Genomic DNA, 13196 nt, shown 5'->3' with positions numbered 1-13196 from the left:
ACATTTCCTCCCAGAAACCTCCTGATAGTACAAACAAGAACTCAGTGCGCAGCTGCCCACCCAACATGGTTTGATGCATGGAGATCGGATACATCAGCATCCGCAGGAACTAAAGTAGAAACCCGGGAATACTTCTCCGGCCGGCCGTTAGCACTAGCCCCGTGTCTTGCCTTCACACCGTGCGGGTGCTCGAGTGAGTATGGGGCTGGGAGAGAAACAGAGCAGCCGCTGTTGTTTAGCCAGCTGTTTTGGTCAGCGAGGTTAGCTGGCTAGCAGCGTCAGTCAGCTAACGTGAACTTAACTCGCCTGCCGAGGGGCAAGCACCCGCGCTGCGCTGTGTTTGTTTCGGGGGAGGCTGTGTGGGGTTCGTAGCTCTCAGGTGACGACAGAGCCTGTCTCCAAGCGAGCTGTTCACGCTTTGGGCTTCATTGTGGTTAACGCTAGCTCGCGGGGTCAGCTGTGATTTGACATAAGGCCGAGGCTGATAACGTCACATTTGGCTGTTAATGTGCACGCGGACAGGTCCGCCCGCCCCTTTAAATTTGAAACGGGGTGTTAGTTTCAGCTGTTCGGAAAGAAGCAGGAGTGAAACGTGTTCAAAGTGTTTGTGTACCTGGTTGTTATTAGTGTGCTGGTCTGCAAAGCCGAGCTGTACAAGCACAGGTGTATTTTCCATTTCACGGAGGACCGTGGACACTGTCACCGTGTTTGCTGTGTAGTTCCAGGAACTGTGCTGGCAGACTGAAACTGATGATGCTCTCTCTGCCTGACAGATGCTGCTTTATTTATTTGAACACCTCCTCAACAGAGTAGGAACTGTGCTTTTCCTGCATTTATAGACTGTTTATGCCTACCTGCCACTTCATTAGGTACATCTGTTCAAAAGCACATTAAGGCAAATATGTCATCCAATCACATGAGACCAGGTCATTGCATTTAGGGATGTAGGCATGATCAACACGACCTGCTGAAGTTCAGACTGATTATCAAAGTGTGGAGGAAGAGTGATTTAAGTGGCTTTGTTTGTTTGTGTCACGTGGGCTGCTGGGAACAGTTTGGACCAGTCCAGCATCGTTTTGAAACCACAGCCTGCCCGAGTTTGTTGCCCATCAAGTGAGACCTGACGTTGTTTCCGGAACATCATAATTATTGTTGGTCCAGATTCAACATTGCAAGTGACCAATCACATTATAGTGATGTCATGACCTGGATGACTGAGAACCTTCACAGACATAGTGATGTCATAGTTTTGCTAGGCTAGGTGGTAACACCATCACACCAAAACCCAACCTTAGCCCTGTGACATCATAACAATGTGACTGATCACTTGCAACTCTGAACCTGGGCCAGCCCTGACTACGTTGCTCCTGGAGCAACCCCAGCATGGGGATATCGGTCACACCTCCATCCCTTTATGAGCACAATATGCCCATCTTTCAGTGGCTGCTTCCAGCAGGATAATGTTTCATGTGACAAACCATCTCACACTTCACTGTACTCCAATTCCACAGTCACCAGATCTCAATCCAATAGAGCACCTTTAGAACTTTGGTGGAAGACGAGATTCTCGTCACATATGTGCAGCTGACAGATCTGCTGCAATCCGTGTGATGCTGTTGTGTCAGTGTGGACCAGAACCTGAGATGCTGACTCTTTGCTGCAATGAATTAAGCTTAAAGGCAGTCCAACCTGGTACTAGCGGTGTGTAATTCATGAAGTGGCCAGTAAGTATGCAGTGTATGGCTGGGAAATGAAGTGCATTTTCTGTGTCATTGCACCTGCTTTAAGCTCCTCTGGTTTAAACATTTGATGAAAGATGGAGACACAGATCCTTTGGGAGGTTACGTCAGTACAGCCATGTGGTGTAAAAAAGTCTTCAAATCAAATACGTGGAGCAGCTCTGCCTGAGCCATCTGAAAAAAGTAATTTTAGCTCCTTTTGATTGGAGCCAGCTTTATGATGCTGGGCTGCAAACAAAAGGTTTGAACAGCAGCTGCCTTATGCCTGTGTGAGTGACCGTAGTAGGGATATCTGCTCCCACTGACATCACACAGAGATAAGAGTAGAAACAACAATCTGAAAGTGAGCATAAATTTAGCACAAAATCTGAGCGCATCATTTGAAATTTTGGAGATTCTTAATTTGACCAACCACGAGAAACATGAAAGAAAAATATGGAAAAATGTAATAAGTAGAGATGGACCGATCCGATATTACGCATCGGTATCCATACTGACGTAAATTACTGGATCGGATATCGGAGAGAAATAAAAAATGTAATCGATCCATTAAATATCAAAAAAGCACCTCACAAAAGTTGTGACACGGCGTAACTCAGCTCATAACCGTAGCACGTCGAGCAGTGTGCATCACGTGATAGAGCGGCTGTGGCGTGCGAGACCTGTCGGTGGTCTGGTTGAGCATTTGGAGCTTCGCTACCAAACCAGCATTTCATCCCCGAGGAAGTGATCCCAGAGAGAAGTAAAGCAAGTGTGCAAGTTCATCTCTGAATGTTTGTAAAGCATTCGCACGTTAAGCTTAACAGCCGATATATGGAGCGACTGCCTCTCTCTCTCTCTCTCTCTCTCTCCTGCTGCTACTTCAATCATGAAACTGATCAACGATCAGCTGATCGGCTCTCTTGTTTGTTTTTGGCCCACTTCGCACCAGAAAGAGGAAACCAGCGGCTGAACAACAGCAGCACGTTTAAGCTTGATAAGCTGTTGTTAGAATTTATTTAATATAACTTTCTACACCAGGATCTTTTTCTACGCAGCTGACGGCTGGTAACTGTGCAGGGGCGGATCTAGCAAAGTTTAGCCAGGGGGGCCGATAGGGCATGAACAGGGAAAAGGGGGCACAAAGACATACTTTTCTTTCTTATTCTCATTTAAAATGTCGAGCTTTTAATAAATAATTATCTGAATCTTACACCCAAAGTTTTAATCTGATGTAAAATGTATAGAAGTCCATTACTGTATATAGTAACTATTAAGTCTAATATACCCTAGTAAGCTATAGTACTTTTTCCTTCCTGCTAAGTACTCTTTAAAATACCAGAATAGGGAGGATGGAGCAGGTTTAAGTTTATTAGCTTGATCAGTTTTGCTGAACTATGAAATATTTTGGGTGCAGTGTATTTTTTGCATACAGGTATAACAGAATAGCTTTAGTGTTGTTGTTTATTTAAACTTGAGTATGAACTTATACAAAATGCAGCAAGATATTAAAAAAGAGTTTTATTGATTAAAAAACACATTATATCGGATTCATATCGGTATCGGCAAATTTATGATATCAGTATTGGGTATCGTGCCATCTCTAGTAATAAGTAGACTTTTGAGTGGAATCCATGTTACTGTCTACCTCAGCTTGTTATTTTCCTTTATTTGTATAATGTTGCAAATATGAAAAATAGGGAAATATTAATGAGAAAATGTACAACTTAAAGATTAAGTTTGTAAAGTCTCAGAGATTGTGGCTAATTTATCAATTAATCAAATACACTCATTTAAAAGGAAGAAATGTATAAACTCCTTGAACCTGAATGAAAACAGTACATTTTGTGCCACCTTGAAAAGCTCCCCCTTACCTTTCTAAACCAACCTGGCACATAACTATGGGGCTTTGAAAATGCCTGAATTTTGAGATGAGCCAAATATTCTGTCATGAATGTTCATTTCAAGTAGGAAAGAGCATCTACATAACAATGACAGTGTGTCAGTGTTATGTAGATAAATATGATGTGTACGTTGAGTTTTAATGTGCAGCTTACCCAGTAAGTCCTCGCCCGTCTAGGCTTAGTGGCAGAAAACAGAAATATTTGAGATGATAAGCTATCCCCCCTTTTCCCTTTTTTATTTATGAAAGCAGGTTTTCAATGCCGTGTGTGTAAATGCACTGGTTGGCCAGCTCTCTGTCAACAGTTTGCAGTGAGAGTGTTTTTCTTACGAGCATTAGTGAGCTAATCCTTGTTTTATAGCTTCTCAACATCATATGAACGTGACCAAGAGCTCTTGAGCCAAATACTTTTTACAAACACAAGAGGGAAGTGAAAGTCAAAGATCTTTTGTGTTCGGTTAGGAACCATTGCTCGACCTAAATAGGCGTACAGACACAGCAGCTGACAGTGTAACATGGGGGATAGACGGGTCAGAGAGAAGCTCAAAGCCCTGGTTACACAGGAACAATGGCTGAATAGTCACTCCTGTTAAACTCCTGTGAAGTCTGCTTGAATTCCATTGCCTGTGGCACAGTCCACGGTCCACGTCCACAGACGGGAACAATCGAAGGAAAAATCTGCACGGACTGTCTGACGAGGGCACAGGAAGTAAAAGAGTTCATCCATCTTCTTATCCGATTCAGGGTGGCAGGGGGCTGGATGATATCCCAGCTGTCATAGGCTGAGGATGAATCTTTGGACTGTGGGAGGAAGCCAGATCTCCAGGACCTTCTTGCTGTGGGGCAGCCGTGTTAACCACTGTTCCACCCACTGAAAGAGCTCATGTCAGCCAACATTATGACAAATGTCCTCGCTGGTGGATAATTGGATTGGCAGTCATGTGCACAGCTAGTATGAAGGTTATGAGAGCTGTCTTTGAAAATGGACACTAGTGATGTGGACTCTTGTTATCTCAGATCAGACAAGTGGAATATTTCTTTATTCTGTGATGTTTGTGCACCAACACAGCAGTCATATGTGATTCAGTGGGTTTAAGTAATGCATTAAGAGTTTAGCAGTTGCAGCCTTGTATAATGCATGTTTGCCTTGAGAAACGCTTGGGTTGCCTTTGCAGGATGCTTTGGCCCATTTGCTCTTTACAGCCCTGTTCAGTCAGTTTTGCAACATTTTTGCAGACAGTGGATGAACTAATTGGCTATTACCGAGGCCCAGCTTGTAGATTATTATTAATCTACAATAACTTATTTGAACTGTGAGTCGTGCAAAGTTACTGTAGGAGAATGTGGTTTCTTTGAAGTAAAGACTTGTGAATGCTCTGTACTCTTCTTTTAATCAGGTTGTCAATGTTTCTCTCCGTTAGGTAGCCAGGTGAGCTCGTCTCTTTGTGATCAGGAAAGCAAAGGAAACACACAGAGTGCTCATCCTGAGAGTTTACAGTAAGTACCTACATACCACTGAACAGTCTAATATTCAAAGAACACACACGGGCTCTAATTTTAAGGATTCATACATCATGTGACTAACTTGCCTGTACTTGAATTGTCGCCTTGCACGGTGGAGAAAATGCCACTAGGGGTCACTCTTCAGCTTGTTATTCCTCTGTAAGGTTTGTGTGTGATGTCCTGCTGAGATTGAAGGCTGTAAACAATACTTTCTTTGGTTTTGTGTTTGTTGTGTTTCTGTGACGCTTACAGAAGATATCTGGATTTGGAGTGGGCGGAGCTTATGGATCAGTTCTGTTGGATTTTACAAAACAGCTTTCTCTTCTTTTTGCCATTTAAAAAGTCACAGAAGAGTTTTCCAAGTTTTTCCTGCTCCAAAATCTTGCTTCTAGGTGAACACTCTTATCCTTTCTTTCTGAGCGTTTTCCACTTTCCTCCTTCCCTGTCAGCCATCAGCATCTCCGTCTGCTTCTTATATCCCCCCGTCTTTCCTTAATGTCTCTGAATCCCTCCATCCTGGCCTCCCACCCTTAAGAGCAACTGGTCAGGACAGCTGGCTGTAACAGCTGCTCGCTATCTCACTTTTTCCCCGTAGCTTTTCTGTGCCAACCTTTATGTCTTTGTGCTATCTTTGTGTCACCGTATCAGCGCATTATTTTTTCTCCATGTTGGAAACATTTGCCTCTGTTGTCTTGTGTGGTCTTGATCTGTATGTTGCAATCAGTAGACTACTTCCTCTTTTGTCTTTTGCCAGTATCAGTTAACAGAACAGCCGTGTTCTGCGTCAGCATATGTAATGTTATCACTGTTCCTTTGTTTTCTTTCTCTCTGTTCACTGCCCTTACCTTCTGCACACAACGCCAGCGTTCATCTTCATTGCCTCAGAATGAATCCCATGTGTCATGTAACAGGCTGGACTGAATTATCTTTTGTCTGTTTGCTGATGATGTGCTGGAATTTTTCCAGGCATTTAGTTAAGGGGGGAAATGGGAAAGAGAGGTAATGCACAAACAGGCGAAAGAATAAATGGTAGAGCTGCATTAATCCATAGATGGGGGGGGGGAAAATGTAATCCCAAGTAACAAGACTGTCTTTACAAAGAGCACTGAAGCCTTTGTGTTCCTTGTAAACTGCTTTATTTCCTTTAGAGCAGGCGTGGGCAATTCATTTCCCCAAGGGGCCACATGAGAAGCTAGGACTGATGTAGAGGGACGCTCCGATAAACTGATCTTGGACAAAATCCCCTGAAATGAGACGCATTTTAATCAACTGCTAAATTACATTTGTGTAAACTGGCTGTCCTGTCAGCCTGTGGCAGCAGGAACAGGCTTCAGCACAACACGACCCCCGAATGTTATAAGCAGAAAAAGGACGGCGTGCACGGACGGCCACCGTTATAGCTAACCCTGTGCATGCCTGTGTGGAGGGAAACATGGTAGGGCTGCCACGATTAGTCGACTAGTCACGATTACGTTGACTATCAAAATCGTCGACGACTGATTTAATAGTCGACGTGTCGTTTAAAGCTTTGTAAGATCACAAAAGACGCAGGAATGAGTAGTAGGATTTAAGAGTGTAGTAACGGACTGAAACAGAAGATGGCAGCACTGCATGTACAAGGATGCCAGCTGCCGTTAAACCCCGAAGAAGAAGAAGCTCTGTCCCAGAATTCATAGCGCAGCCCAGCTCAGTTTCCAACAATGGTGGCAGCTAGTTAGTTTTAATATTACTCTTATTATTCTTTCTGGGTCACAAAATAAACGTTTAACATATTTTCAGGCGAGAATGTAGCTGTGTAAACCTCAAATATCTGCTCAGTTTATCAAGACACCACATATTTTCAAAAGCGCTCCGACGTTTTCGGAGACGTCTGTTACCCACTAGCTCGATAGCTAGCCGGGGGCAAGATCACTAGAGCCGTGAGAACACCGGACTCCCGGCAAATCGTCTTCAAACCCACCGCCGTCTTTCGCTACTCAGGTTAAACATATATGAGTCACTTAGATAACTTAAAAATGATTGTTTGGCTTTTTTTCAGTATTTTATTTGTTCCTGAGTAAATCGGTTTGGCTGAGATTAAAGTTATAGTTTTTACACAGCTGAACAAACGTCAAGCAGACAGCTGATTATCAGAAGTGTGAGATGCTTGAGAATTTACTCCGGTGTCCTGTTATATTTTAGATAGCAAGGAGTTTATTAAACTTCACCGAAACAATCTGCAGATTTCATTAAAATTTAATAAACTATCATCTTGTCTTTATGTTAGCACATACCTTAAACACTTAAAGCTGTAAGCTAATGATAGTTATATAAGAGCAGATGCTGCTGGTGCAGTAAGCTGTACATTTTATGTCCAATGGATGATGATCTGATTAGTCGACTAATCGCAAAAATAATCGGTGACTAGTCGACTATCAAAATAATCGTTTGTGGCAGCCCTAAAACATGGATACGAGATGGATAAGGGAAGACAGGTGGTTGGAGGTGGGTTCATTTCTGTATCATGACATTATACAGATAATGTGGCCGAGGTTAAACCTGCTCTGCCTCGCCTTGTACATTCCCGTGGACTGAAGCTGCAGTTGATTGAGCCGTCAAATGTGCCGATGACAAGCGCGTGACCTTTAGCGTCGTTGCTGATGTGCAGTTGTTGGCACTGTAATTTATCTTGCCTTGCTGTGGGCCGTATCCTCTGCTTTTCCTCCTTGGCGTGGCACAGGGGTTAATCGGGCTGGGAGCCGGATGCCACCGGAGGCATGACTGCACACTTGCTGCCAATAATTCAAAAGCAAGGCGCTGGCTTCTTTGATGTTGAGCTGAATGATGGAGATGCTAGTGGATCTCAAGGAACCATGTGGCACCAGCGTGCCTGATCTCTCGTCTGGAGAGACTTCAGGTTACTGCACAGTATGGATTTGTGTGTCCTGGTGCTGACAGGCAGGCTGGTTTGATCCACTGAAGATATCCAACAGACAGAGTAGTTGTTCTGTTTCTCAGGAGGAAAAGCCTTCTGCTATCTTGGCTGTCAAAGACATGGATCTGGATTTATCTCAGATCAGTATTTTGCTTTCACTGGGGATGAAATCCAAGCCAAAGATCAGACGGACGGGTCTGCACGATTCACTAGTGGGCTTTGTTTTGGCTACACAGGGGCAGCATGAACTATATTTGAAGACGTTCCTGGAAAACCAGCAACAAAACCTTAAATACTTAAACTGTGGACCCATTCTAAACCCCACCCACCCAAAAAATAACCTACAACACCCCCCACTGCAAAGTTCTGCATTACTGGAAACGGGAACGTTTCTGTCATTTAATTGTTTAACCTCTGATGCACGCTTTCACGTTTCCCAAAGCCATCCAGTGGGCGGCATTGTCTTTGGTCCCCGGGCCTTATGTTTGACACCCTTGATTCTGTGTCATGTTAGTAGGCATTACATCGTTGGTCCAATATTCACGCTGTTTTGGTCTCTAACAACAGTGAAATATCTAAACTGTGCTCAGGAGGTTGGTTTGGTCTGTTTGGTGCTAAGCAGCCACATCTTGCATGTGATTGGATGGCACAGAGGAGCAGCTGAACAGGCGTACCTAACAAAATGGCCTGTGAGTGTATACGATGCACACATTATAGTGCTGTAAAGGTTCAGCTGCAAATTCTTCTTAGGTTAAACACTAAAGTCACCTTCGTACACGCTAATGCTGACACGCTGTAATACTTTATTACCTTTGAATTTTTATGTCAACACGATTTTACGAAATCTGAAACCTGCAAACGATTTATCGTTTACATCGATCTTATAATGTCTGCTGCAGTAAAATTGGATTTCACAAGACATGAGATGTTGGCATGAAATTTAAACAGAATGCATCTGTTCTGTTTAAATTCTGTCCTCTGGTTAAACCGAGGACGGACGTGCCCGAGCTTTTAATGGAGATGCCAAAAGCAGTGACTGATGAAAGTTGTTGCGACGTCCGTGTTTTCAAAGGGTTCGTCACCTTGTGTCGTTTGTCTTGAGACGCAGAAGATGGAGAGTGCTGTAGGAAAACGTCTGTGTGGCGTCCGATCAGGTGATTTTGTTTTGTCTCGTACTGTCTGGATAAATGACTTTTTTTTTAAACAGCACCCGTCTGATGGCTGCTGCTGCAATGATCTGCCCGCTTCCTCCATGCTCGCTCACGCATTCTTTGTTATTCAGTAATTCAGCGTGCAGGCTCCAGCTGCCTAACCATCCGCTTTCATCTCCTCAGGACACGAATGACTAGGGTTAGGGTTGCACTCTACTTGTAAGGGATATTTTAATTTGCACATCATAAAAAAGTGGAAATCCAGAAGGATTGGTGTAGGTCTATTTCTTCCCTCTCTCTGGTTGGCTGGGCTGGAAAAGATGGCACATTGCTACAGCTGTAACATAGCGGCGTTTTTCCTGCCTCAGAACGGGCCTTTGTAATTCTATTGGTCCACATGTAGCTAAGGTTAAAGTCTGCGCAGTTTCCTGTTGTTTCTGCTCATTTGATAAACTAAAGTGTATTTTAATGCTTGAGTGAATGACAGCCCACTTTTAGAAGTTAGTTCATATTCATTTAGCAGCAGTGAATGAAAGTTTTCTTTTTCCTGTTAGGGTTACTCGCGCCTCAGCAGATGCTATCACTGCCTCTCCCACCATCCATCACGTCAGCTCCTATCTGCGTGTCTTTATGGAGCTCGTAATTGAAAGCAGGCTGCCTGATGGTCCCTTTTCTTTCTCGTTCCCGGGCTTTAGATTAAAGCGATCGATAGCGCCTGGTGCGCCTCGAAAAGCATATGTGAAATATTACAGGCTCTGGCCACTGCACTCAGCTTTAAGCTATTTGACCCGGAAAGAGCCCTGTGTGGGAAGAAGCGCTCTTCAAAAAGAGAAAAGAGTCTTGTCTCAGTCTTGTGCATCAGCCCAGAGCATCGCCGTATCACTGCCAGCAGCACAGCTGTCACTGTTTTTATATTTGACATACTGACGGATGGCGACAGGAACAGGTGCTGCACATTTGCGCCACTACTTTATTTGACCCGTTTAAGCGCAGGAAAAAAAGTCTGACTGCAGTGGACAGAGTGCATCACTGCAGGGGACGGCAGTCTGTCTTCTTCTTTTTAAACTGAGGTTTGCTACAAACAGGAAGGGGCACCGACAAGACGGATGAAGCCATGTGGTTCACGTGGAGTGAGCCCCCCCGCCCCATACACAGATCACATGGGAATCTCTTTGAGCATCAGCCTTTTCCATCCTGCTCACATTCGTCAGTAAGGTCTGTGTTGAGTTTTCAGGAATATCAACCCCACATGGACATTTGTACAGTATATTGTAGCACTACTCCATAGTCACATGGGCTCACATGGGCAAGTACCTCTAAATAATTCAATAAAGTTTTATTTATACAGCGCCAAATCACAATAAGGTAAGGTAGACCCTACAATATTACATACAGAGAAAAGATTACAACATTTGTTCAAGAACAAAAGTATCTTCTTGAAAATGGGTCACTTTTCCCTGAGCTCTTTCAGCTCTTCGTCATGTCGTTTTAAGCAGTTAGCTGGCAGAGAAGAGAGAGTTCTCTTCCAAGATGTATATCACGTTTAAACTGGTGAAATCTGAGGCCATGTTTGAACACGACTAGCTCAAAGCCCATTAAAGATAAAAGCCTGAGGTTCTCACTGGCCTTTCTTACTATCATCATGGATTAGGATCTGGGATTTGGGACAGATGCATTAAAAATGTCTGATAATTGGCCAGTTAAAATATAGAGGAAAAAAAGCCCCATATTTGAGCGCACATTAATAAAAGAAAAAAAAATTTCAAAAGACGGCTTGTGGTCATTTCTCAATGTTGTGTACTTATATTTAACAATCCTGTGAAATAAAGCATGTTGGATTCTTTGTAACATGAAATTTGTGCTCACAAAAAGTGTAGTGCAAAAACAGAAACATTAGTGTTCTATTCACTCACCCAGATAGAACAAAATTCTAGTGTTTTCAAGTGGCGATAACTCACAGAGAGGTTCTCTGACATGGTCCAAAGATTGTTGTCATAATTTTAGCTTTTATGTCAAATTTTTTTAAGATGTTTTAGTGTTGTTGTTGTTTTTAAAGTTTTATCCAGTTTAGAACTTTTTTGTTTTTGCACGTTGAAATCTGAGTGTCTCATTATGCAGGGTGGGCCATTTATATGGATACAGCGTAATAACATGGGAATGGTTGGTGATATTAAAGTCCTGTTTGTGGCACATTAGTATATGTGAGGGGGCAAACTCCTCAAGATGGGTGGTGACCATGGTGGCCATTTAGAAGTCGGCCATCTTGGATACAACTTTTGTTTTTTCAATAGGAAGAGGGCCATGTGACACATCAAACTTATTGGTAATGTCACAAGAAAAACAATGGTGTGCTTGGTTTCAACGTAACTTTATTCTTTCATGAGTTATTTACAAGTTTCTCTTTGTTCACAGCCATTGACATGTCGAAGAGGTTAACACGTGAGGAGCAAAATTGTGTTGATATCTGGTGAACGCAGTAACCGGGTCATTGCAGCAGATTTCAATGCAAGACCCCCTACGAGACCACCCATCTCCCATGCTACAGTCAGCAAACTGCTCGCCAAGTTTTGTGAAACTGGTTCAGTGTTGGGTTTGCCAAAATGTGGACGCAAGAAAACTGTCACTAATGAAGAAACATCAGTGGCTGTCCTCGCTTCATTCAGCAAGAGCCCACAGCATAGCACGCGCCGCATGTCCCTGGAGAGTGGCATTAGTCGAACATCCCTTCAGCGGATATTAGCTACTCACAAATGGCACCCTTACAAACTCCAGCTACTGCAGCATCTCAACAAGGATAAAGTTACGTTGAAACCAAGCACACCATTGTTGTTCTTGTGACATTACCAATAAGTTTGATGTGTCACATGGCCCTCTTCCTATTGAAAAAACAAAAGTTGTATCCAAGATGGCCGACTTCTAAATGGCCACCATGGTCACCACCCATCTTGAGGAGTTTGCCCCCTCACATATACGAATGTGCCACAAACAGGACTTTAATATCACCAACCATTTAGGGCTGGGCGATATGGCCTAAAATTCATATCGCGATATAATTTGAAGCACGTGCGGTAACGATATATATCACGATATATTCTTTTCTTCTGTATAACGTATTTTCCACACTTAAAATCTTTTAATTTTCTCAAAAATCGAGAGTGTGCCTTATGTATGAATTCTGGTTGTGCTTACTGACCTCGAACTGATTTGGGCAGAAATCTGTTAAAAATGTTTTAGTACAGCTTTGGTAAGCCGCACTGCTTGATGGATTGTCAGAGCATTACGGCTGCTGTAGTGAGGAGCTTCGCGGAGTAATCTGGGTCCAAAACTCCGTCTGTTTCAGGTCCCAAAGTCAAACGAACACTGAGAGTTAAAAACGGTCTAAATTCTTTCATCTTTAATTAAATCATCAGCGTTGCTGCTTTATCGGGTGTAACAATTAAGTTTAACATCCAGGCATCCATGAAAACAGAATTTATTAAATTTAACGGAGTTAGAAGTTAACAGGAAGTTAGCTCGCTAGTTTACACCTAAACATTTCATACCATGTTCTGACTGAGAGATTTTTGAAGCTAATTCAAACGTACAGCTCTGCTACCACTTCCAACATAAATGAAGACAGAAAACTAAACAGCAGTGATGTTTGCAGGGTTACTGAAGTTGGACTACCTGGTATATAATGTTGTGCTACGTGATTGCTAGCGACACAGCTATGTTAGCATAACATTAGCACAGTGAAGCTGGAGGATGAACGCTAACTTTTTTCCACTCGATAAAAGTTAACGTGAGGGATTCTGGTGGTCAGGGACAATTGCAGTCGCATAGCAGGATGCTGTACACGGGGCAAACTTCAGTCAGGAGAACAACTGAGATTATTCATCCACAATACGAGGTTAGTTATTAATATACTGCATTAAACAGACACTTTTTATTTGAGTTTATCAAAACTCTTTCAAAAAATCTTTCACAGGTTACACATTCTTGTCTAACCGGTCGTGGCAGATGGCCCC

The 13196-nt window shown here is 43.0% G+C and overlaps 1 protein-coding gene across 2 annotated transcripts in view; it reads left to right on the top strand.

Annotated features, from left to right (window-relative positions):
* disp1 (dispatched homolog 1 (Drosophila)) overlaps window positions 1–13196 on the top strand; it is a 106309-nt gene continuing 93113 nt past the window's right edge. Inside the window, exons 1-2 of one of the 2 annotated variants that reach the window (XM_084953502.1) lie at window positions 1–193; window positions 5043–5118. The gene's annotated coding sequence lies outside the window, so the exon portion shown is untranslated. The remainder of the gene's footprint in view (window positions 194–5042; window positions 5119–13196) is intronic. The other variant, XM_084953503.1, reaches the window with a different exon arrangement.

Source organism: Perissodus microlepis, chromosome 15 (genome assembly GCF_051167445.1).
Source record: "Perissodus microlepis isolate ML-2025 ecotype Zambia chromosome 15, ASM5116744v1, whole genome shotgun sequence".
Taxonomy (NCBI): domain Eukaryota; kingdom Metazoa; phylum Chordata; class Actinopteri; order Cichliformes; family Cichlidae; genus Perissodus; species Perissodus microlepis.
Note: the sequence above shows the minus strand (reverse complement) of the source record. Positions and strands in the feature narration are given on the sequence as shown.